Source organism: Argopecten irradians, unplaced genomic scaffold (assembly GCF_041381155.1).
Source record: "Argopecten irradians isolate NY unplaced genomic scaffold, Ai_NY scaffold_0165, whole genome shotgun sequence".
Classification (NCBI taxonomy): Eukaryota; Metazoa; Mollusca; class Bivalvia; order Pectinida; family Pectinidae; genus Argopecten; species Argopecten irradians.
The window spans coordinates 35,128-58,656 of NW_027187632.1; the positions used below are offsets into that span (position 1 = coordinate 35,128).

At 36.8% G+C, this 23,529-nt stretch overlaps 1 pseudogene; it reads right to left on the reverse strand.

The window, feature by feature from the left end:
- Window positions 1-22,973, reverse strand: LOC138311964 (putative RNA-binding protein EEED8.10; annotated as a pseudogene).
- Between the last annotated feature and the right edge of the window lie 556 nt (window positions 22,974-23,529).

The following is a 23,529-nucleotide window of genomic DNA, read 5'->3' on the forward strand; positions in this document are numbered from 1 at the left end:
TTTCCCACATTATCTGAAACTTCTCGTTCTGTTCAGACGTCTCCAGAAGCACGGTCTTCCACCCACCAACGATACCTGTGTTATAAAATAATAACAATTCACCACATATACATTCAATTTGGTACATGTAGTACAGTACCGATAATCAACAATGGAGGGATAACAATAGCATGTTAAATTGGGAGGGATCAACAATGACATGTTACATTGGGAGAGATAACAATGCAATGCATGTTACATTTGGAAGAGATAACAATGGCCATTATCATTGGGAGAGACGTAACTAATGGGCAACATCGTTACATTGGCGAGAGATAAAAATGACATGTTTAATTGGAGAGATAAAAAATGGCATGGGAAGGGAGGTAACAATGACATGTTAAAATTGGGAGGGATAACTATGGCATGTTACATATTTGGAGAGATAACAATGGCCATATCATTGGGAGAGATAACAATGGCATGTTACAGTGGGGAGAGATAACAATGGCATGTTACATCGGGAGAGATAACAATGGACCAAGGTCTTTCATTGGAGGGAGGGATAACAATAGACATGTTTACATTGGGATAACAAGGGCATGTTAAAAACACAATGGCATGTTACATTTTGAGAGAGTCATGATCAAGCATGGCATCATGTTCATTGGGAGAGATAACAATGGCATGTTAACATTGGGAGAGATAACAATGACATGTTACATCGGGAGAGATAACAATGGCAGGTATCATTGGGAGGGATTATATGACTCTTTCATATGTACATATGTAGGATAGAACTATTCCACCCGAGGGTACAGAATTTTGGGTCAGATCCCAGTGGCTTGCCGAGAGGTTCTGACCCAAATTCTGTACCCGAGGGTGGAATAGATTGGAACTGGAATAGTTCCTACATAATTTTACATATGAAAGAGAGTTATTTTCTCACATTGCTTCTGTAGAATTACTTTGCACGACACAGGTGAGGCAGCCGTTTTGTGACAAAATCTTAACTTCTTAAATAATCGATCGATTTTAAAAATAAGAACGCCATTCGAAAGAGCTCATCAAAGTTTGGTTTATATTGAAAATAAACAAGAAATCTTAGGTTTAAAACGGTTTGGAAATGGCAAAGTTAAACAATGAACAGGTAAAATAAATCCGAACAAATCACACATATCGAAATAGAAGAAAAATGACGTCAATCTTTGGCTGACATGACTCGTGACCGGCATCTCATTGTTTTCAATTGTGACGTCACAGCTATGTAGAGATAGATTTATCCTTACATAGCTGTCTTTCATGGGACAAACTCTATCTTACTTGATCTACGCTCTATGTTACATTTGGAAAAGAACAATTGGTATGTTGCATGTTGGGAGAGATAATCTTTGTGCATATTACATTGGGAGGGATAACAATGGCATGTTACATTGGGAGGAGATAACAATGGCATGTTACATTGGGAGAGATAACAATGGCATGTTACATTGGGAGGGATAACAATGGCATGTTACATTGGGAGAGATAACAATGGCATGTTACATTGGGAGAGATAACAATGGCATGTTACATTGGGAGGGATAACAATGGCATGTTACATTGGGAGAGATAACAATGGCATGTTACATTGGAAGAGATAACAATGGCATGTTACATTGGGAGAGATAACAATGGCATGTTACATTGGGAGAGATAACTATGGCATGTTACATTGGGAGGGATAAGACAATGATGTTAACTGGAGCGGATAACAATCGGCATGTTACATTGGGAGAGATAACAATGGCATGTTACATTGGGAGAGATAACAATGGCATGTTACATTGGGAGGGATAACAATGGCATGTTACATTTGGAGGGATAACAATGGCAATGTTACATGGGTGGAGGGATAATGGCCATAGCATTCAACATTGGGAGGTGATATAACAATGGCATGTTACATTGGGGAGAGATAACAATGGCTTGTTTACATTGATGGAGAGATAACAATGGCATGTTTACAATCGTGAGCGGAAACAACGGCAATGTTACATTGGGAGAGATAACAATGGCACGTTACATTGGGAAGGGATAACAATTGGCATGTTACATGTGGAGGATAGGAATCGGATGTTACATTGGGAGGGATAACAATGGCATGTTACATTGGGAGAGATAACAATGGCATGTTACATTGGGAGAGATAACAATGGCATGTTAGCTATTGGGGAGGGATAACAATGGCATGTTACATTGGGGAGGGGGATAACAATGGCATGTTACATTTGGGAGGTCATGAGACAAACATTGGCATGTTTACCATTGGGAGAGATAACAATGGACATGTTACATTGGGGAGGGATAACAAGTGGCATGTTTACATTGGGAGGGATAACAATGTGCTATTGTTACATTGGGAGAGATAACAATGCATGTTACAATTGGGAGAGAGATAAAAGTATGAGCATGTTTACATTGGGAGAGATAACCATGGCACGTTTACATTGGGAGAGATAACAATGGATGTTTTGCATTGGGCGAAGATAACAATGGAGCACATTACATTGAGAAGAGGAATAACCAATGACAATTATCACATTGGGAGAGATACCAAAGTGCCAATGTTACATTAGGTGTGAGATAAACAAAGGCATGATCAAGCATTGTGGAGAGATAACTAAAGCAATGTTCCATTTGGTACAGGGATACACAATAGCATGTTACATTATGGGAGCTACTGACAACAATTGGGCATAGTTAAATGGCATATTTGGAGAGATATAATATAAGTATGTGACACATTGGGAGGGATAACAATGGCACGTGATTACAGATTGGCGAGTGTAACAATGGTATTGTTACAATTTGGGACGGATAACAATGACATATATTTACATTGGAGGATAACAATGGCAATTACATTTGGATAGATAACGACTGGCATGTTACCTTGGGAGAGAAAACAATGGCCATGTTTGCATTGAGGGAGGAGATAACAATGGCACGTTACTCATGGAGAGGATAAAGCAAATGGATATTCATATTGGGAGAGATAACACAATGCATGTTAGATTGGTTGAGAGATAACAATGGCATGTTACATTTGGGATGGGATAACAATTGGCACTGTTACATTGGGAGGGTAAGATAACAATGGCATGTTACATTGGGAGAGATAACAATGGCATGTTACATTGGGAGAGATAACAATGGCATGTTACATTGGGAGAGATAACAATGGCATGTTACATTGGGAGAGATAACAATGGCATGTTACATTGGGAGGGATAACAATGGCATGTTACATTGTGGAGGGATAACAATGAGCACCGTTACATTGGGAGAGATAACAATGGCATGTTACATTGGGAGAGATAACAATGACGATGTTAGATTACATAGGGCGATAACAATGGCATATTACATTGGGAGAGATTAACAATGGCCAGCAGTTAGATTGGGAGAGATAACAATGGCATGTTACATTGGGGAGGAGATAACAATGGCAATGTCTACATTGGAGTGATACACCAACGGCTTTGTTACATAAATCACAGGATAACAATGGCATGTTACATTGGGAGGGATAACCAATGGCATGTTACATTTGGAAGGGATAACACTGGTTAATGGTTACATTGTGGAGAGATAACAATGGGCATGTTACATTGGGAGGATAACAAAGACGCATGTTACATTGGGAGGGATAACAATGGCATGTTACATTGGGAGGGATAACAATGGCATGTTAGCATTGGGAGGGGATAACAGATAGGACATGATTACATTGGGAGGGATAACAATGGCATGTTACATTGGGAGGGATAACAATCAATGGCCATGTTACATTGGAGAAAGAGATAAACAATGGCATGTTACTTTTGGGAGAGGGATAACAATGGGTCATGTTACATTTGGGAGAGATAACAATGGCCATGCCTTACATTGGGAGAGATAAACAATTTGTCATGTTACATTGGGAGAGATAAACTCGTTGGGGGGGAGACACACTGGTATAGATAATGGGGCAGGATAACATATGTATGTTACATTCGCGGAGCTCACATGGGGATAACAATGGCGAGATGTACATTGGAAGTGAATAACAATGATATACATGTTTACATTTGGAGTTGGAGACAAACAATGTGTATGTTACCCTTGGGAGAGATAACAATACGCATGTATCATTATGAGAGATAACAATGGCATGTTACATTGGGAGCGGATAACAATGGCATGTTACATTGGGAGAGATAACAATGGCACGTAACATTGGGAGAGATAACAAGTTCCTTGGGAAGGTTACATGAACTGTATTATGAGGAGAGATAACAATGTCATTGGGAGGCATTGTTACATTTGGGAGAGATAACAATGAATGATTAAATGTTACATTGTGGATGGATAAGTAATGCTGCATGTTACAATTGTTAATGGGAGGGATAACAATGGCTTGTAACATTGCAATGTGTTTAATTGTGGAGTGGATAAACAATGGCATGTTACATTGGGAAGGGATACACAATAGCATGTTACATTTGGGGAGAGATAACAATGGCATGTTACATTGGGAGGGATAACAATGGCATGTTACATTGGGAGAGATAACAATGGCATGTTACATTGGGAGAGATAACAATGGCATGTTACATTGGGAGTGATAACAATGGCATGTTACATTGGGAGAGATAACAATGGCATGTTACATTGGGAGAGATAACATCTGTGGCATGTTACATTTGGAAGGGATAACAATGGCATGTTCTGATTTGGGAGTGATAACACTGATGAGGCATGTTACATTGGACGGTGAGATAACAATGGTTGATACATAGGGTAATTGACATGTACAATTGGGAGGAGATTACCTAATTTTCTTACATTTTCCAGTGATTATACAATCAAACATGTTACATTGGGGAGGACAATGTATAACAATCATAGTTGATAACTAATGCCGATGTTACATTTGGGAGATGGGTAACAAATGGCATGTTACAGATTGGGAGTAGACGAGACAACAAATGGCATGTTACCATTGGAAGAGATATAAATGGCCATACTTACATTTGGGAGGGATAACAATGCGTCAATGTTACATTGGGAGAGATAACAATGTCATGTTACATTGGGACCCTGTCATTATCAACAATGGCATGTTGCATTGGGAGAGATAAAAAATGGCATGTTACATTGGGAGGGATAACAATGGCATGTTACATTGGGAGGAGATAACAATGGGCATGTTACATTAGGGAGAGATAACAATGCATGTTACCATTGGGAGGGATAACAATGGCATGATACATTGGGGATGTGATACACAATGGGGTGTTACCATTGAGAGGATAACTAATAGGCATGTTACATTTGGAGGGATAACCATTGGGAGAGAGATAACAATGGCAATGTTACATTGGGAGAGGTTACAAAATGGCCATGTATACATTGGCGAGAGCTATAACAATGGCATGTTCAATTGGGAGATAAAATGGTATCTTATATTAGGGAGAGATAACAATGGCATACGCTGGCATGTTACATTGGGAGAGATAACAATTGCATGTTACATTGGATCGGAGAGGATAACACGTATAGCATGTTACATTGGGAGGAGAAACAATGGTATGGTTACGATTTGTCGAGGGAGAGAGATAACAATGGCTATGTTACATTGGGAGAGATAACAATGGCCAGGTTACATTGTGACGAGATTAACAATGGTCATGTTACATTGAGGGAGGCGGATAATAATTGATAACAATGGCAAAATTTACATTGGGAGAGATAACAATGGCATGTTACATTGGGAGAGATAACAATGGCATGTTACATTGGGAGAGATAACAATGGCATGTTACATTGGGAGAGATAACAATGGCATGTTACATTGGGAGAGATAACAAAATGGCATGATACATTGGGAGAGATAACAATGTATGTGTTACATTAGGGAGAGATAACATTGGCACAGTATACATTGGGAGAGATAACAATGGCAATGTTACATTGGGAGGGATAACTATAAGCATGTTGCATTTTTGGAGGGATTAACAATGGCTATGTTACATTGGGAGAGATAACAATGGCCCATGTTACATTGGGAGAGATAACAAATGGCATGTTAACATGGGAGAGATAACAATGTGGCATAGTTACATTGGGAGAGATAACACAATGGCATGTTACATTGGGAGAGATAACAATAGGCTATGTTAAACATGGTATGTTACATTGGGAGAGATAACAATGGCGTTGTTGCATTGGGAGAGATAACAATGGCATGTTACATTGGAAGAGATAACACAATGGTATGTTACATTGGGAGAGGATAACAATGGCACGTATACATTGGAGAGAGATAACAATTGTATGCCCATTGGGAGGGTTACTTTGGGACGGAGGGATAACAATGGCATGTTACATTGGGAGGGGATAACCAATCAGCATGTTAAATTGGTAGGGAGAGATCCGACATACAATGGCATGTATACATTGGGAGCAGCTATAACAATGAGGCATGTATATCAATTGGGAGGGATAACAATAGCATGTTACATTGGGAGGGATAACAATGGCATGTTTACATTGGGTGACCGAGATAACAATGGATATGTTACATTAAGGGAAGGGCTTAACAATCGGCATGTTACTTTGGAGATATAAAAAATAGATGATAGTTACATTAGGGAGAGATTAACAATGGCAATGTCACATTGGGCGCGATACCACTGGCATGTAACATTGGAAAGGGATAACAATGGCATGTTACATTGGGTGGGATAACAATGGCATGTTACCCTTTGGAGAGACAAGGCAGAGGATCATATTACATTGCAGAGGTATCGCCATGGGGAGTTTAACATGACATGTACATTGGGAGGATAACAATGGCAAATTACATATGGAGAGTGTAACATATGGATGTTACATTGGCACTCGATAACCATTGCATTTTACATTGGGAGAGAAACCCAAAGGCTACGTTTACATTGGGAGGATAACAATGCCCGTTACATTGTGGAGAGAATAACAAATGGAGCCTAATTTACATGGGAGGGATAACAATAGCAACGTTACATTGGTAAGGGAATAACTATTACACGAGTATACAGTGTGAGAGAAAACCATGACATGCTAGAATGGAGAGATAACAAATAGGTATTTTACATTGGCGAGAGAATAACAATGGCCACGTTAACATTGGGAGAGATAACAATGGCCAAGTTACATTGGGAGCAGATAACAATGGGATGTACATTATTGAGAAGATAACAATGGCCATAACATACATAACGAGGATATACAAAGACATGTTACATTTGGATGGATACAATGGCCGATGCTACATTGGAGAGAGGATAACAATGGTATGTATAAATTAGGATGGGATAACAAATGGACATGTTACATTGGGATGAGATAACAAAATGGTATATTACATTTGGGAGGGATAACAATGACAATGTTACATTTGTGAGCGATAACAATGGCACGTACAAAGTATACACTTGGGAGAGATAACACATGGTATGTTACATTGGGAGGGATAACCATGGCATGTATCTATTGGAGTGGCTTCAGAGATAAGACTAAAACAATGAATGTTACATTGGGGCGCGGATAAACAATGGCACGTATACATTGGGGAGCTGATAACAATGGCATGTTACATTGGGGACGGGATAACAATAGGCATGTGACATTGGGAGAGATATAACAAATGGCATGTTGACATTGGGGACGGAGATAATATGAGAGCATTGTTGCATTGGGGACAGAGATAACAATGGGCTATGTTACATTGGGTGGGATAACAATGGCAACATCGTATACTACTTCGAGAGGAGATAACAATGGCATGTTATATTGGGAGGGATAAACTATAGCATATGTTTACATTGGGACGAGATATCACATGGTATGTTACATTGGGAGAGGATAAACAAATGCTATGACTACATTGGGAGACGATAACAATGGCATGATACATTGGGAGGGATAACTATAGCCATTGTTACATTGGGAGATGATAACAATGGCATGTTACATTGGGAGTAGAAATGAGATAACAATGGTTATGCTTAACATTGGAAGGTGATAGACAATGGCATTGTTACATTGGGAGGGATAAACATGTGGCATTGTTACGATTGGGAGGGATAAACAATGGCATGTTACATTTGGAGAGGATAGCAATGGTATGTTACATTGGGGAGGGATAACAATTGGCATGTTACATTGGGAGGGATAAAACAAATGGCATGTTACATTGGGAGGGATAACAATGGCATGTTACATTGGGAGATGAGATAACAATGGTATGTTACATTGGGAGGGATATAAACAATGGCATGTTACATTTGGAGGGATAACAATGGCATGTTACATGGGAGGGATAACAATGGAACTGTTACATCTTGGAGGGATAACAAATGGTAATGTTACATTTGGAGGGATAACAATGGCATGTTACTATTGGGAGGGTTAACAATGGTATTATTACATTGGGAGGGATAACAATGGCATGTTACATTGGGAGGGATAACTCTATAGCAACGTTATATTTGGTAGAGATAACTAAATCGGTATATTGATTACATTTGGAGAGGATAACAATGGTATGTTTACATTCTGGGAGAGATTAACAATGGCATGTTGCATATTGCCCCCCCCCCCCCCCCCCCCCCCCCCCCCCCCCCCCCCCCCCCCCCCCCCCCCCCCCCCCCCCCCCCCCCCCCCCCCCTAACAATGCCCACAAATTCAAACCATTTCGTATTTTCATTGTGTCTCACAATCTAGCTATCAATCAGTCCTCAATTCATACATGTAGTTAACGTATACATCGGTTATTCCTGTTCAAAGCATACTCCTATGCTTGTACAATATTAAATCCTTGTTCCTACAGAAGTTAAATCCTCTTCCTTCATAGAGAGGGTAGGAATGATGAACCTTCTTTATTTAGAGGTGGTAGGGAATTTGAAAAATTACCTTTTTCCTTTAGTAGTGACAATGAAATTCAAGACATAGACCATCTCTCCTTTCGTCGAGCGGATCGTCTTCCGATCAGGAAGTCATCACACTCTAATCCTTCCAATTCATAATCATCCCATTCTGTGTCCGACGTGATTTCAGCACCAGCAGCCATGACAGACTGGTAATGTTTGATCTCTGATGACACGGCCTCCCCCTCCCATTCCTCCTCCTCCTCCTCACTGCTTCCGTCAGCTGTAACAGTAAATAAAATTTGAAAAATATATCATGCGATTAGAGAAAGATTTATACATAATTGTTGATGTTTGCGTCTATGTATCTACACTTATTATGTATACGCATTTCTTCACTATTTCTATCATTGCTATTTATATGTGATAGTGTCCGATAATTTTTTTTTAATAAATCGTCATGTTATTGAAAAAATCCTATTGCTGTCTAATGGTACTGATGGTTGAAATAGAGGTTGCACATGCACAATGGTCTTGAGGTCATATCAACTTTGAATTGGCCTAGAAAAAAAAAGAAGAAAAGCCAAACTGATAAAAATGAACATCATTGTAAGCATACCAGTCACTGTGAACAGGGAGCCAATCAAGGAAGTAGATTGAGCTTGCTACTTAGGAAGTGCTGATTAGGAGGAAATGAAGGGGGTGCTGCAGCCAGGATTGGTTATGCAAAATCTGCTTTCACTATGGTGAGGAGTGTTTGGGCGTCAAGTGAGATCTGCACAAAAACCCAGATTCTCATATTTAACTTTAAGGTTATATAGGGAAGCAATGTTCGGAGAACATCTAATGAGATCCAACAATTTCCACCTGTACATGTTCAGTGTGATTCTTACCTGGTCGTAGCATGATTTCCCTGTCTGCCTTTAGGTGAGGAAGTGAGAGGTTGTACATATTCAGTGTGATTCTTACCTTGTCGTAACATGATTTCCCTGTCTGCCTTTAGGTGAGGAAGTGAGAGGTTGTACATGTTCAGTGTGATTCTTACCTGGCCGTAGCATGATTTCCCTGTCTGCCTTTAGGTGAGGAAGTGAGAGGTTGTACATGTTCAGTGTGATTCCTACCTCGTCGTAACATGATTTCCCTGTCTGCCTTTAGGTGAGGAAGTGAGAGGTTGTACATATTCAGTGTGATTCTTACCTTGTCGTAACATGAATTTTCCCTGTCTGCCTTTAGGGTGAGGAAGTGAGAGGTTGTACATGTTCAGTGTGATTCTTACCTGGCCGTAGCATGATTTCTCTGTCTGCCTTTAGGTGAGGAAGTGAGAGTTTGTACATGTTTCAGTGTGATTCTTACCTCGTTGTAACATGATTTCCCTGTCTGCCTTTAGGTAAGGAAGTGAGAGTTTGTACATGTTCAGTGTGATTCTTACCTCGTTGTAACATGATTTCCCTGTCTGCCTTTAGGTGAGGAAGTTGAAAGGTTGTACATGTTCAGTTTCGATTCTTACCTGGTCTAAGCATGATTTCCCTGTCTGCCTTTAGGTGAGGAAGTGAGAGGTTGTATCATGTTCAGTGTGATTCTTACCTGGCCGTAGCATGATTTCCCTGTCTGCCTTTAGGTGAGGAAGTGAGAGGTTGTACATATTCAGTGTGATTCTTACCTGGTCGTAGCATGATTTTCCCTGTCTGCCTTTAGGTGAGGAAGTGAGAGGTTGTACATGTTCAGTGTAGATTCTTACCTGCCGTAGCATGATTTCCCTGTCTGCCTTTATGTGAGGAAGTGAGAGGTTGTACATGTTCATGTGATTCATTACGGGTCTGGTCTAAAGCATGATTTCCCTGTCTGCCTTTAGTGAGGAAGTGAGAGGTTTATGTACATGTTTCAGTGTGATTCTTACCTGGCCGTAGCATGATTTCCCTGTCTGCCTTTATGTGAGGAAGTGAGAGGTTGTACATGTTCAGTGTGATTCTTACCTGGTCGTAGCATGATTTCCCTGTCTGCCTTTAGGTGAGGAAGTGAGAGGTTGTACATGTTCAGTGTGATTCTTACCTGGTCGTAAATGATTTCCCTGTCTGCCTTTAGGTGAGGAAGTGAGAGGTTGTACATGTTCAGTGTGATTCTTACCTAGTCGTAACATGATTTCCCTGTCTGCCTTTTGGTGAGGAAGTGAGAGGTTGTACATGTTCAGTGTGATTCTTACCTGGTCGTAGCATGATTTCCCTGTCTGCCTTTAGGTTAGGAAGTGAGAGGTTGTACATGTTCAGTTGTGATTCCCCCCCCCCCCCCCCCCCCCCCCCCCCCCCCCCCCCCCCCCCCCCCCCCCCCCCCCCCCCCCCCCCCCCCCCCCCCCCCCCCCCCCCCTTAATTACCTAGTCGTAACATGATTTCCCTGTCTGCCTTTAGGTGAGGAAGTGAGAGGTTGTACATGTTCAGTGTGATTCTTACCTCGTCGTAACATGATTTCCCTGTCTGCCTTTAGGTGAGGAAGTGAGAGGTTGTACATGTTCAGTGTGATGCTACTTCCAGTTGTAATCAAGGTGAACCAGGGGGGCTCCACCAGACGTACCTACAATATGTGATCAGAGCATTCTGTAAGCGATAAAAATTACATTAACTGAGAATGACAAAAAAGTGTTCTTGGAATGAAGAGAGAAGTATAAATTTAAAATGCACTCTGACTTAACAGCTTAAAAGAAAATGGATTTGATACTTTTTTTTAAATAAAACTTTATAATTTACTACAGCAGATTTAGAAAATAAATATACATAGTGATGCTTCTTATGTAGGTCAAACACCATCACGAAGGTAAATTGGTAATATTGAGAAAGCAACTTAAATTGAAACAATCATTTTTCTACCTAAAACAACAAAGTCCTCATCAAATCCCAAATTTAACAAGTCCCTTCTTCAAAGGGAGTCATATGGAGAGTGACTTATTATAATCCTAATTTGGGACTTAATTAAGAAAATTATTTGTGTTAAATCTTCTTTTACATAATTTAAACAAGAGGCCCATGGGCCTTAACGGTCACCTGATTTCAGTTACAGAATGAAACAAAGACATGCATATAAACACTATATATTGGCCCATCAGGCCCTTGAAGTCAGTCAGTGATTTTATAAATTTGACTTTTTAATCTATGAAGATTATGTGAATTCAGAAGAAAGATTTTTGAAATGTTATCCATTTTGACTCCTTTTGGCCCCGCCCCTCTGGTCCCTGGGGGTCGGCCAAGACCAATATGGATATGATGTTAAAATGTTATCTCAGGCTAATAATTCTAACCCAGATTGACTAATTTCCTATGAAAAATAGGCAAATAATGTTCATAAATGTGTTTTTCCTTTATAAACTATAGTAAATTTGATCCCCTCCCCAGGGGAAAATCTGAGACCCCAGGGTCATATAATTCACAATTTTTGTAAAGGACTTTATAAGACCTTTCCATCTATGCAGAGTATTTGATTTCAACCAGTTCCAGTATTTCAGAAGAAGATTTTTAAAACTTTTAGCCTATTTGACCCGTTTTGGCCCCATCCCTAAGGCCCCCTGGGGATCAGTCATGGAAAATTTGTTGATAAGATTCAATGGCCATCACATAGGGATAATTCTGACAACAATTGACTAATTTCCTATTTTAATGACTAAATAATGTTCATAAATGTGTTTTTCCTATATAACCTTAAGTAAACTTAACCCCCTCCCCAGGGGGAAACATGAGACCCAAGGGTCATATAATTCACAATTTTCATAAAACACCTTAAGACCTGTCCATCTATGAAGAGTATTAGATTCTACCATTTCCAGTATTTAAGAAGAAGATTTTTAAAGTTTGAGCCTATTTGCCCCTTTTGGCCCCACCCCTCTGCCCCGAGGGGGTCAGTCATGGAAAACTGGTTAATAGGATTCAATAGCCATCTCATACTGATAATTCTGACAATATTTGACTCATTTCCTATTACAAATGATCAAATAATACTCAAAAATGTGTTTTCCCTATATAAACTATAGTAAACTTAACCCCCTCCCCAGGGGGAAACCTGAGACCCCAGGGTCATATAATTCACAATTTTTGTAAAGGACCTTAGGACCTTTCTATCTATGAAGAGTATTTAATTCCATCACATCTGTGAGTGGAGAAGAAAGATTTTTTGAAATTTTAGTCAATTTTACCCCTTTTGGCCCCTCCCATAGCTCCCTGGGGGGTGAGGATCATATAATTCACAATTTTTGATTGGCCTTATGCCTTAGAAGGTTTGTGCAAAATTTCATTGAAATTGCTTCAGCAATTTTTGGAGAAGAAGTTGAAAATGTAAATTGTTTACGGACATACGACGGACGACGGACGACGCACGGACGACGACGACGACGGACAAAAGGCGATTAGAATAGGTCACTTGAGACTTCGTTAAAATATTCTATACATAATAATTTTGTTTATAACAGTAAATTAGAGTTGTTGTTACAAAACATTTGGACGGCAGTGTATTACAATATCAGTGAATCTTTTTAGAAATAAAATCTTCCAAAATATTGAAAGCTTATATCCATTTGTCAGAACTGGCCTATAATTCCAACTGAGTTTCAAATACAAAAGTGCCAAACATGCAAAGGAGAATGTCTATATTTTGGAAAAACCAAGAGAACATGAAGAATGAATGCGTCATGACTCAGGAACATCTTATTGGGTATAAAATTAATAATTTTAATATTTGATACAATTTTTGTTAATTTTTAGATCTGTCTAAAAACAGAAGAGATTGGTAACACCTGTACACATTACCCCCGAGGACCAGGGTGAGAGGTTTGTGGAATCTTCCCAAGTATGTGTAGCAACTAACTCTCTCCACACTGAGATTACTGATGTCAAAGTTTCCACTCTAGGTCCAGCATGTTCGAAGGTCCATTACAAAGCTCGGCAAAGGTCAACATCCGCCTGAAAAGGTAGTGAGTAATCAAAGGTTAGCAATGCGAACTAAACAATCGATTGACATGAATGTAGAATTGAATATTGAACTATAGATTATATACTCTTTACTGTAAACACGATAAGGCAGGTTAAAGTGCATGGTGAATCCAAGTATCATTCAACAGGAATTAACATCTGTATTAATTTACTTACATTTCAGAACTAAACAGAATATTTTATTTTCTGATTTTTTTACAGATTTACCTCATTTATTTGATACCATTAAAGAAGTTTTTTCCACTATTTTCCTCCGTTGTTCATTAACTTTATTTGGCCAGAACTCCAGGACATCTACAAAACCACATGAATCAGTTTCAATTTAAGCTTATTTTATTAGATTATGCCCCCATAATCAAAATAATTTTAATAGATGACTCTCTTGTGAAATTCAATGTGTTCAAAAGTACTTTTACAGTAACAAATGGAGGTATTTTATACTTTACTTGAAATGCATGTATGCTAATGTAAACATTCCTAAATAAACACAAAATATCATCAGGTCACTTTAGATTAAAGTTCAATCTTAGTACTTGTAACTGTGGTCGAGGTTAAAGACACTTTGTGGAGTTACCTTGATGTGTTATCCCAGAGCATACCAACGGGCCACCAGTGTCCCGTAGACTTCCCATGGACATAGCTAGAGCCTCTCACACAGCTATCACTCACCTAAAGCACGAAGCGGACAGGCTTTTAATGCAACCAATAGTTAATAAGTTATAATCATTATTTAAGCCTCAAGTTACTTACAATAAGCTGTATGCATACAATTACCTGCTTAAAAATCAAATTGATCCTTTGTTTGAAATATGAAGATGTGACACTTGTTTGTGACAAAATGGGCTTTGATAAGACCTTCCAATTGTTATAACTTGTGTAATTATGTTCAGAGCTGTAGAAACTTTAATGGCTCGTCATTATTGTTATGGAGCCATCATTATAAAACACTGAAGGTCCTATAAAAACATCAGCGTAACTGAGTTTTACCATGGAATTAGCCCACAAATATTTCGTCAAAGCTCCAAAAAAAAAAAAAAAGCAAAAAATAGTATTCAGAGTTATAGAAGACACTGACATATTACTGTATATTAAAATAGCTGCATTGACATTGACAGTTATCTTGATTCATTAATTTTGAACAAACTAATTGCTATTAAAAAATGCTGTTTTATGTTCAGCAATTATAAGGTACCTAGTTCATTTTGTCTTTTTTCTGTTACCGTATCTGAAAGAAAAGTAATTTGACAAGACTGAAAATCCTGGGACCCTGGAAAACCTGAATTAGGTCAATGACCATTCCTTTTAATGAGTATGGCATTCATTCATCTGTGTTTAGTTACTTTCGTTAATTTATGACCCTTTGCCTGGCGGGGAAGAGTCATTTGAGAATTGTGATACATTTGACACCTATACAATAGAGTAGAGTATTGGAAAAGAAATTAAGACTTACATGTGAGAGGTAGCTGATGTTGAGATTTAACAGATCAGAACATCGTGTTAAGGCCTGTATACCACGATCAGTAACATGTTTGTAACAGGCAGACACATCTACACAACTGAAATATGGATATAATTCATCAGGACATGCTATTATAATTTAAACTTTTATTCTATTTTTTTATTAACAGATTTCCTTATGTTAATCCCTTATGTTGGTCCCATTATGAATTGAACATGCATACTCAATACTTCTGCAAAATATACTATAATTTTAGTTGATGCTCCTTCCTAATTAAATGAGTGAGAAAGTCTATTATGAAGAAAATTACATAGACTTACGTGAGGTTAGGACAGCCTACAGCACATTGTGTTAAAACTTCATCATCAACTGCAGAGTTCTGGGCAAAGCTCACTTCCTCCTACAGGGTTTTTTTTTTTATTTAAAAACACAGATCAGGCCTCAGGATCATGAAACAAACTTTTTAAGTCCAAAAAGTGTCTTAATTTCAGACGTAGCTACCGTATTTCACCGCAAAAAAAAAAATAAGAGCCCCCCCCCTCCCAGAAAAGAAGAAATAAAGGTCTTCCTTTTTTTCAAAAGTGGTGGGGGGTCTTATTTGCGGACAACCCGCCTAATACAACATCAATCTATGAGGTCGCCATCTTGGATTTTTTTAATGTCCTGTCATCGTTGTAAGTCGTCTAATGACAGATGGGTAATAGCAAGATATTCAAGTATTTATAATAATAATGAAGACGCATGAGTAAAATTAAATCAAATGTTATGACAAATTAAAATATAATTTGTTAAACAATATTAGGGCAGTTGTAACGTAAGTGCTGAAAGGAAACGCACATTTTTGCAAGAGTCACGCGGACATTCAACCAATGAATCAAACGAAGAAACTACAGCATCATAAGCAATGTCATTTTAATCTAGAAGTTTAAATAATCGTATTTGTTATGTTTTTGAAATATTCAAATTAGGTTATTGTTTATGATCACAACTACATCTCACGTCTTAGTAAACACGTGAATTCAATTGCCATAAGTAGATGTTTTAGGTAATGATTGTATTGAGTTAGAATCCACAGATGTGCAGAAACAATCTGCATCAATGACGAATACTTCTTTGCTGATTCATGTAAAAAAATGACAAGCCGTACGAAACACTAAAACGTGTTGAAGTGTTCATGGAAACATATATCGACGTATTTTGTTGAAAATAGCCTCCAATTAAATATAAGCACTGTTCACATTTCGTAGTTATTGATAATTAAATCACCCGGTGAATTAACTTGAAGTTAATGACAAAAATAACAAGCACACAAAACAGTACTAGTTCTTTACTACGTGATTTTTCTATGCCGATAAAAAACTAAACAAAAAAAAAGTTCCGATACAAAGTCATTTTGGTGATATTTTTAATTACTCCATTGCTGAAATTCATCATCCAGTAAACTGAAAAATAGGTGGGTTAGGTGGTTTTTATTTGCAGACATCCCCCCTAAGTCTGAAAAAATGTGTCAAAATAGGTGGGGGGTCTTATCTTGAGGGAGGGGTTTTTATTGCTGTGAAATACGGTAATCAAAGATGGACATATAACAAAAAGTTACATTTAATTTTCTGATTTGCTAAATCTAAACTTAAGTCTAAGATTGTTTCATGAGCCTGGAGCCAAAATTTTGATCATTTCATAGCCTAATAGTTCTTTAATTTAGATCTGGTTTGTTTATTTTATTTGCTTTAAATTATTTAATTGCCTAAAGTCCCTATTTACAGCCTTGGTATTTAAGGATTGTCAGCAGAAATCTTTTCATTTTTAAAATGGTTATTACTAGCTACTTTTATCATATAAAAAGGTTACCATAAACAGAGCAGTACCCTCAACATTCATTCGTCAGTCCCTCAGAATGAACAGACCTTTTTCCCTGAATTTTTTTTGTTTTTTTTTTTAAAATCTCCTCTGTCAATTTAATTTGCGCACCACCTAACTTAAAATTTTATTTTTGCACAGAAAAAATGTGCAAATTACAAAAGTTTTTTACACTAGTTTGTTTATTTTATTTGCTATTCTTTAAATTGTTTAATTGCTTAAAGTCCTATTTACAGCCTGGTTATTTTTAAAGATGGTCAGCAGAAATCTTTATATTTTCAAACGGTTACTACTGGTTGACCTTGACCTTTACCTGATGTATATAATTAAAAAAATAAACATGTAGCTTACTGTATAGTTGGTAAATTTTGCGCATGAATGGCGCCTTCAATTGCTAGAAAGATAATTTGCGAAAATAAAACCTCACAAAATACATTCCAAACAGTAAATTTTGAAATTGTACACATTCAAAATTTAACAAGTATACAGTATTGCAGCTGTTTTAAACACTGGGATTAATATTAGTAAAGCTGTTTCTTTGATTTATAGGTCAATTAAAGGTTAAAACTGACAGTCACTCAGTGCATCACCTGGCTGTCTTCATTGATAAAGGTATACCATATTGATACAGTTTACTGTATCTTCAAAGACAGCTAGGTTCTGTACTGGTTCTCATAAACACTGTACTCACCAGAATTGCGGCAAACCAACTGTTCAATCTTCTTCAAACCTAATGGTGTGAACTGAAAGAAAATTCAAACAAAACAATGAAAAAAATATAACATTCAGATGCTAATTCAAAAGTGAATGTACACAACATGTACAATTAACTGGTAAATCAAAGTAGCACAACCAAATGTAAATATTGGTTTCGTTGTGAATTATCAAAATTCAAAAATTTCATGCTAAAATATGGGTTTCTTTTTTCATGTGTGATAAACCTTATGAAAAAACATCCTCACATCATGATCAAGCAAGAATGTTTACTTTTATATAATGCTTACTTTTTGAGTAACTGCCTTCCAAATTAAAGACTTTTAACCTTTTAAGATTCTGAAAGAAAAAGAAGATAACACACTAAATATATCTTAGACAAACACTTCTGCCTCGATCTATAACAAAGATCAAAAGATAAGAAGGCAACTTTTGCAAGACTGGATCATGCAAAACAGTGATAGGGTAACAATACTTCAATGTCTTCTATTTCATTGTTTGGACAAAATCCACACACAGAAACACAACAATAACAAACTAGAATTCGATTGCTAAATAACTGATCATGACCCAAACAGGGGTATTATACTCAACCACAGGGCAAGTTGTGGATAAAAATGAATATACATTGCGCAAATTGAATTATTTGAACAACCTTTATTCTTCCAGGCAACAACCCTTTTAAGTATTAGAAAATGAGGGGGATGATGTTCATAAAATACAAATATTAGCAATCTTTTCATGCTAACATTCATGAAAGATGATGACAAAATACCTCGACCTAGCCTCTTAAAAGTAATTAAGTCCTTGATTCTGCATGTGATTCCCCTGTCACTGCATGACTTATGATTCAGTTAGTCTTAAAATTTTCCTTTATTTTTCTCCCTTAAACAACATTGCTCAATAATGCCATTATATGTTTACCGCTGTTTAATGGTTGAACGAGGCTCCTGATCAGTCAGAGATTTACATTGACTGATCAATTACTCGTGTTATAGGTGTTTACATCGCAGACAAATCTTCCTTATTCCCAAATCTGTAAGCTGTTTAAAAATACATAGTTTATGGACCAATACAAGGATTAAGATTGATTCATTATGATCCGTTCATATTATTCATAACGGAGTCTAATTTATTCATAAGAGACCATAATCTTCCAGCTTGGCAAGTTGAGAATTTATGCCTAGTAAGCCAGATCCATTTTCAAAACCCTGTTACAATTAGAAAACAATAGTGAACAGTTTTACATGACCAAAATAGAATTATTGTTTAGTGAACGCTACCTTTGTACAATGAGTAAGGTTGAGGGAACTTCAGTGTTGTTGGCACAGAATTGGAAACACTACAAAGTAAATTTCCAGCATCAACATACAACATTTATAAGAACACATAGATTCAGAGTTGATCAATCATCTGCATAATACATGTGTCAATATCAAGAAATACTACAAAAAATTGATGCTTGAACTAAAGATGCTCCCAAGCTGACATAGCATAAACCCTCATATTCATCATTTGAACAATTATAATTAACACAAAAAATAATATAAGATAAACTTATTTTGCATTTGGTGGCATGTGCAATCAGTATGTCATTCCATAAAGGACATACTTGAGACACATGATTTTTTTTCGGGATGCAATTAATTATTTTTAATATGTTTATCTTGAAGTAAAATGAAAAGCTCAAAACTGAGAAGCTTCAAACTTTTCCAATGGTAGTAATGGTGGTACAAGTAAGTAATTTTTGTAACTGAATGAAAAATTCCCTAATTTGTCCCCTTCCTGGTTTATTGATGGATAAAAAACCACCATTTGTCACCCGTGGAGCATCTATAGATCATTAGCTTGCTTGTTATTCATCTGATATGATAAAATCTTATTCATAATTGGTATTGGTAACTGTATACATATATGTTCATATTTATGAGCACAATATGACTTGGACATGACACATGAGTGAAGTGTTGCTATGTATGCCTATACTGCTAAATGTTTATCCTAAATAAATGACATCCATCTGAAAAAGATCCTCTTCCTTTGTTAAGTTGAGATTTAGTGATAGAATAGGTAGGTAGAAGCATACTGGCTTAAGGTCTTTAGTTTAGTTTTTAAAATTGATCCTAGTCATGCAGGACTTTATAAAACGGTACTGTGCTGTTTTTCAGTATTTCTTAAATCATCTTGATCTGATATGGAATTCTTTTAATACAGTATTTATAATATTGCCAATTTTTACTTACAATTAGCCTTGTACATACTTCTATACAGTAGTTAACATTTATGATAATCAGCTGAACTTGTATACTTACATCATCCTATTATCCTGGCATTACTTTCTAAATCTACACGTTCAAGAGATGCACAGCCTTGGAAAAAGCCATGTCAACCTGCATATCAAATGTACTGAAGGTTAAGTATGTTATACTTTCCTCGTACATTTAAATCATCTTATGATATGGATATTTAAGTATACTTAGAGTTGTTCATCATTAATTTGAATTTGGTTAACTCAAAGACAGTAGACGTCGTCATTAATTTGAGGTTGTTTGGAAGCAAGAGGAGTCAAAATTAAATAACTTGCTCATCTCCCCAGAATAAAATTACTATATCTAGCCAACAAGTGCAAGGCAGTATGATGTGACCAATCAGACCAAGCTATTGTCTATAGATATTAATTGGAGAGTAAATGTTTTCTCAGTCACAGTGAGCTGACCCAAAATCAATCAGATGTAATGTTTAATGAATTTTACTTACCCTTTGTCACCTACATAGAAACTGCTTTGCTGGACAAATTCCTGTCAAACAATGCATATAAAACATTTTGTAAATTTCACATTTACAATAGAAAAGGGCAGAAAAAACCCTAAACAGTATAAAAGCATCAAAAGAAAAACAACACAGCATTAAATTTATTTAGACACAACTAGACAATAAAAGTTTATATCAAGGTGACGTCTATGCTAAGTGATAATTGGAGAAAATGGGAAAAATTGAAAAAGAAATGTTTTTTTCTTTATCAATGCAGATTATCAATATACAGCTATATTATTTGTTATTATGATATACATCCTCGAAATCTCAAGGCTCATGGAATTTCTGTCAAGGTAAATCAAACCTGTGTTCCATAGTAATGAGCCAAAAACTGATGCAAAAAAGAAATATTTGAACAAAACAAGGGGCTGCAATAATTGCAGTAAATACCTTGAGTTTAGGACAGGCCTGAGCTATGGTTCTCAATGAGACATCAGTAACATTTTACTCCCGACACATTAATCACAGTCAAGTTAGGACAATTAGCACCTGTGTTACGAAAGATAATATTCAAGTTAGGACAATTAGCACCTGTAATAATAAAGATAATCAGGTTAGGTAAAATGACACATGTACAACATAGATAACCACGTTAGGTCAATTAGCACCTACATGTATATTACAAAGGCAATCAAGTTAGGACAGTTGGCACCTGTAATATTACAAAGATAATAACCAGGTTATGGACAATTAACACATGAATAACAAAGATAACCTGGTTAGGAAAAATGACACACCTGTGTGAACAAAGATAATCAGTTACAACAATTGACACCTGTACAACAAAGATAACCAGGTTAGGAAAAATGACACCTGTGTAACAAAGATAATTCAGTTACAACAATTGACATCACCTGTACAACAAAGATAACCAGAGTTAGGAAAAATGACACCTGTGTAACAAAGATAACTAAGATAAACTAGGTTAAGACATGGACACCTGACACAAAGACAAAGAACCATTAGGACATTGAATATGTTTCAATATTTCAGTATTAATTTCTATTCCCAATCATTCATGCACTTAAGTTCTTAAATATGCATAAATGTAATACGAGCTCACTCTTTCAAAATTGTTCTGTAAGTTTTATATTGATCAATAATGCAATGACTGCACATATTTTCCTGTGATAACTTTCGACATTGCACACTGTGCAGACTCCATTAATACACATATTGTTACATTGTGAATCACTAAACTGTAATTTGATTTGTACAATGGCCGATTGTTAAGGGTGTCTCAACATATTAGCACAGGTTCACCCGCCTGTGGGTCACAAGTTCAAATCCCAAGTGAGCAGTTGCCAGGTACTGATTGCTGGTTGATGGTTTTTTCTCCAGGTACTCCGGCATTCCTCCACCAACAAACTTGGCACTTCTTACATGACCCTGGCTGTTAATAGGATCTTAAACTAATAAAATCTTCAAATCAAAATGTCGTAATAAATACTAGGAATACCAGAATTAAAAACACTAACCAATACTGTCTGCACATAAGTCGGTGAGTTAGTTTGGATGAAGCTGAGAGATCCATGCGCCCGCAGATACACCCCCCACCACACCGAAGTAACAGACTGTTTTAGGATGGAATCGGTCAGACCTGTAAACACAGAATAACACCACTCTGTTATATGATTGAGGGACAACAATTATGTATCTGGACGATGTGTTTCCTTTACACAGTTTTTAAAATATCAGCGATGTGTCTCCTGTGTGGTAACAAGAAAACCTTGTCTGACTTTATAGTGCTATCATACTGAAATAACAGATCCCTTACTCGAGTATCCATAGTATTTTGAAAATAGGTGAGTGCCAATCAACTCACTGCTCTATGTTGACCAGCGGAGCAGAAACCATTGATAAACTCGTTACATTACATATCTACATGTATTGTATTCTATACAAGGTAATACATTTCACTCATTTTTTTTTTTTTTTCATTCTTCTTTCTTATTTTTTTTTTAAAAAAACACTTTAAAAATATACCATAATCAAATAACTAATAAGTAATTTTTCATGAGGCAAATTAATTTCCTAAGAAACGAAAAAATATTGTCATCTTTATTGCAAGAAAACAAAAAAAATAAAATCAACCTAATATAATGTTTCTTATAATCTTATTTTAAGATAACATACCTTTCATAAAACCTTGGAACATGTTATGAAACTGAAGCTTGTATTGTCGACTCCAGGACTTCTTGGCCAGGTGGCGCCATTTTTTACAAACTCTTTCAATGCGAATGCGTTCTTTGATTTGACAGAAAGGAGAAGATGAGAATGAGGCTGTCATCATAAAGAACGTTCAAATCTCGCATGCTCCACACTCATCGAGTTCCAGGGTAGTCATGTCAGGTTCTGGTTTGTGATCCTATGGAGGAGGGCAGATCAAGTATCTAAATGTAGCATTCAATAACTGTTACAGTAATATAAACATTTGAAAAGTTATAGTTGGAAATTTGTTTTGAGACAACTGATTGAAAATTTTTAACAAAAGTTTTGTTTAAACGATTTTCACAATGTCTTTAATATAAAAGTGCTTATTCATATACAGGTGTTAATTTATCTACAGTGCTAAATTTTGTAAAAGTGTATTTACACTATTGAACCATCGAATTATGCTGCAATTATATCCCTGCTAATAAATCATCAATATTTACAGTTTTATGAATTTGCGCTGAAAATTTGACCACCATTAAATAAGTATGTTTACAATTAAAACATAAAAGAGACATACAGGGCAAGAGATCATGCTTATTTATGCATGACATGGTTTGATGAAAATATTATGGAGAGATATGATGAGAC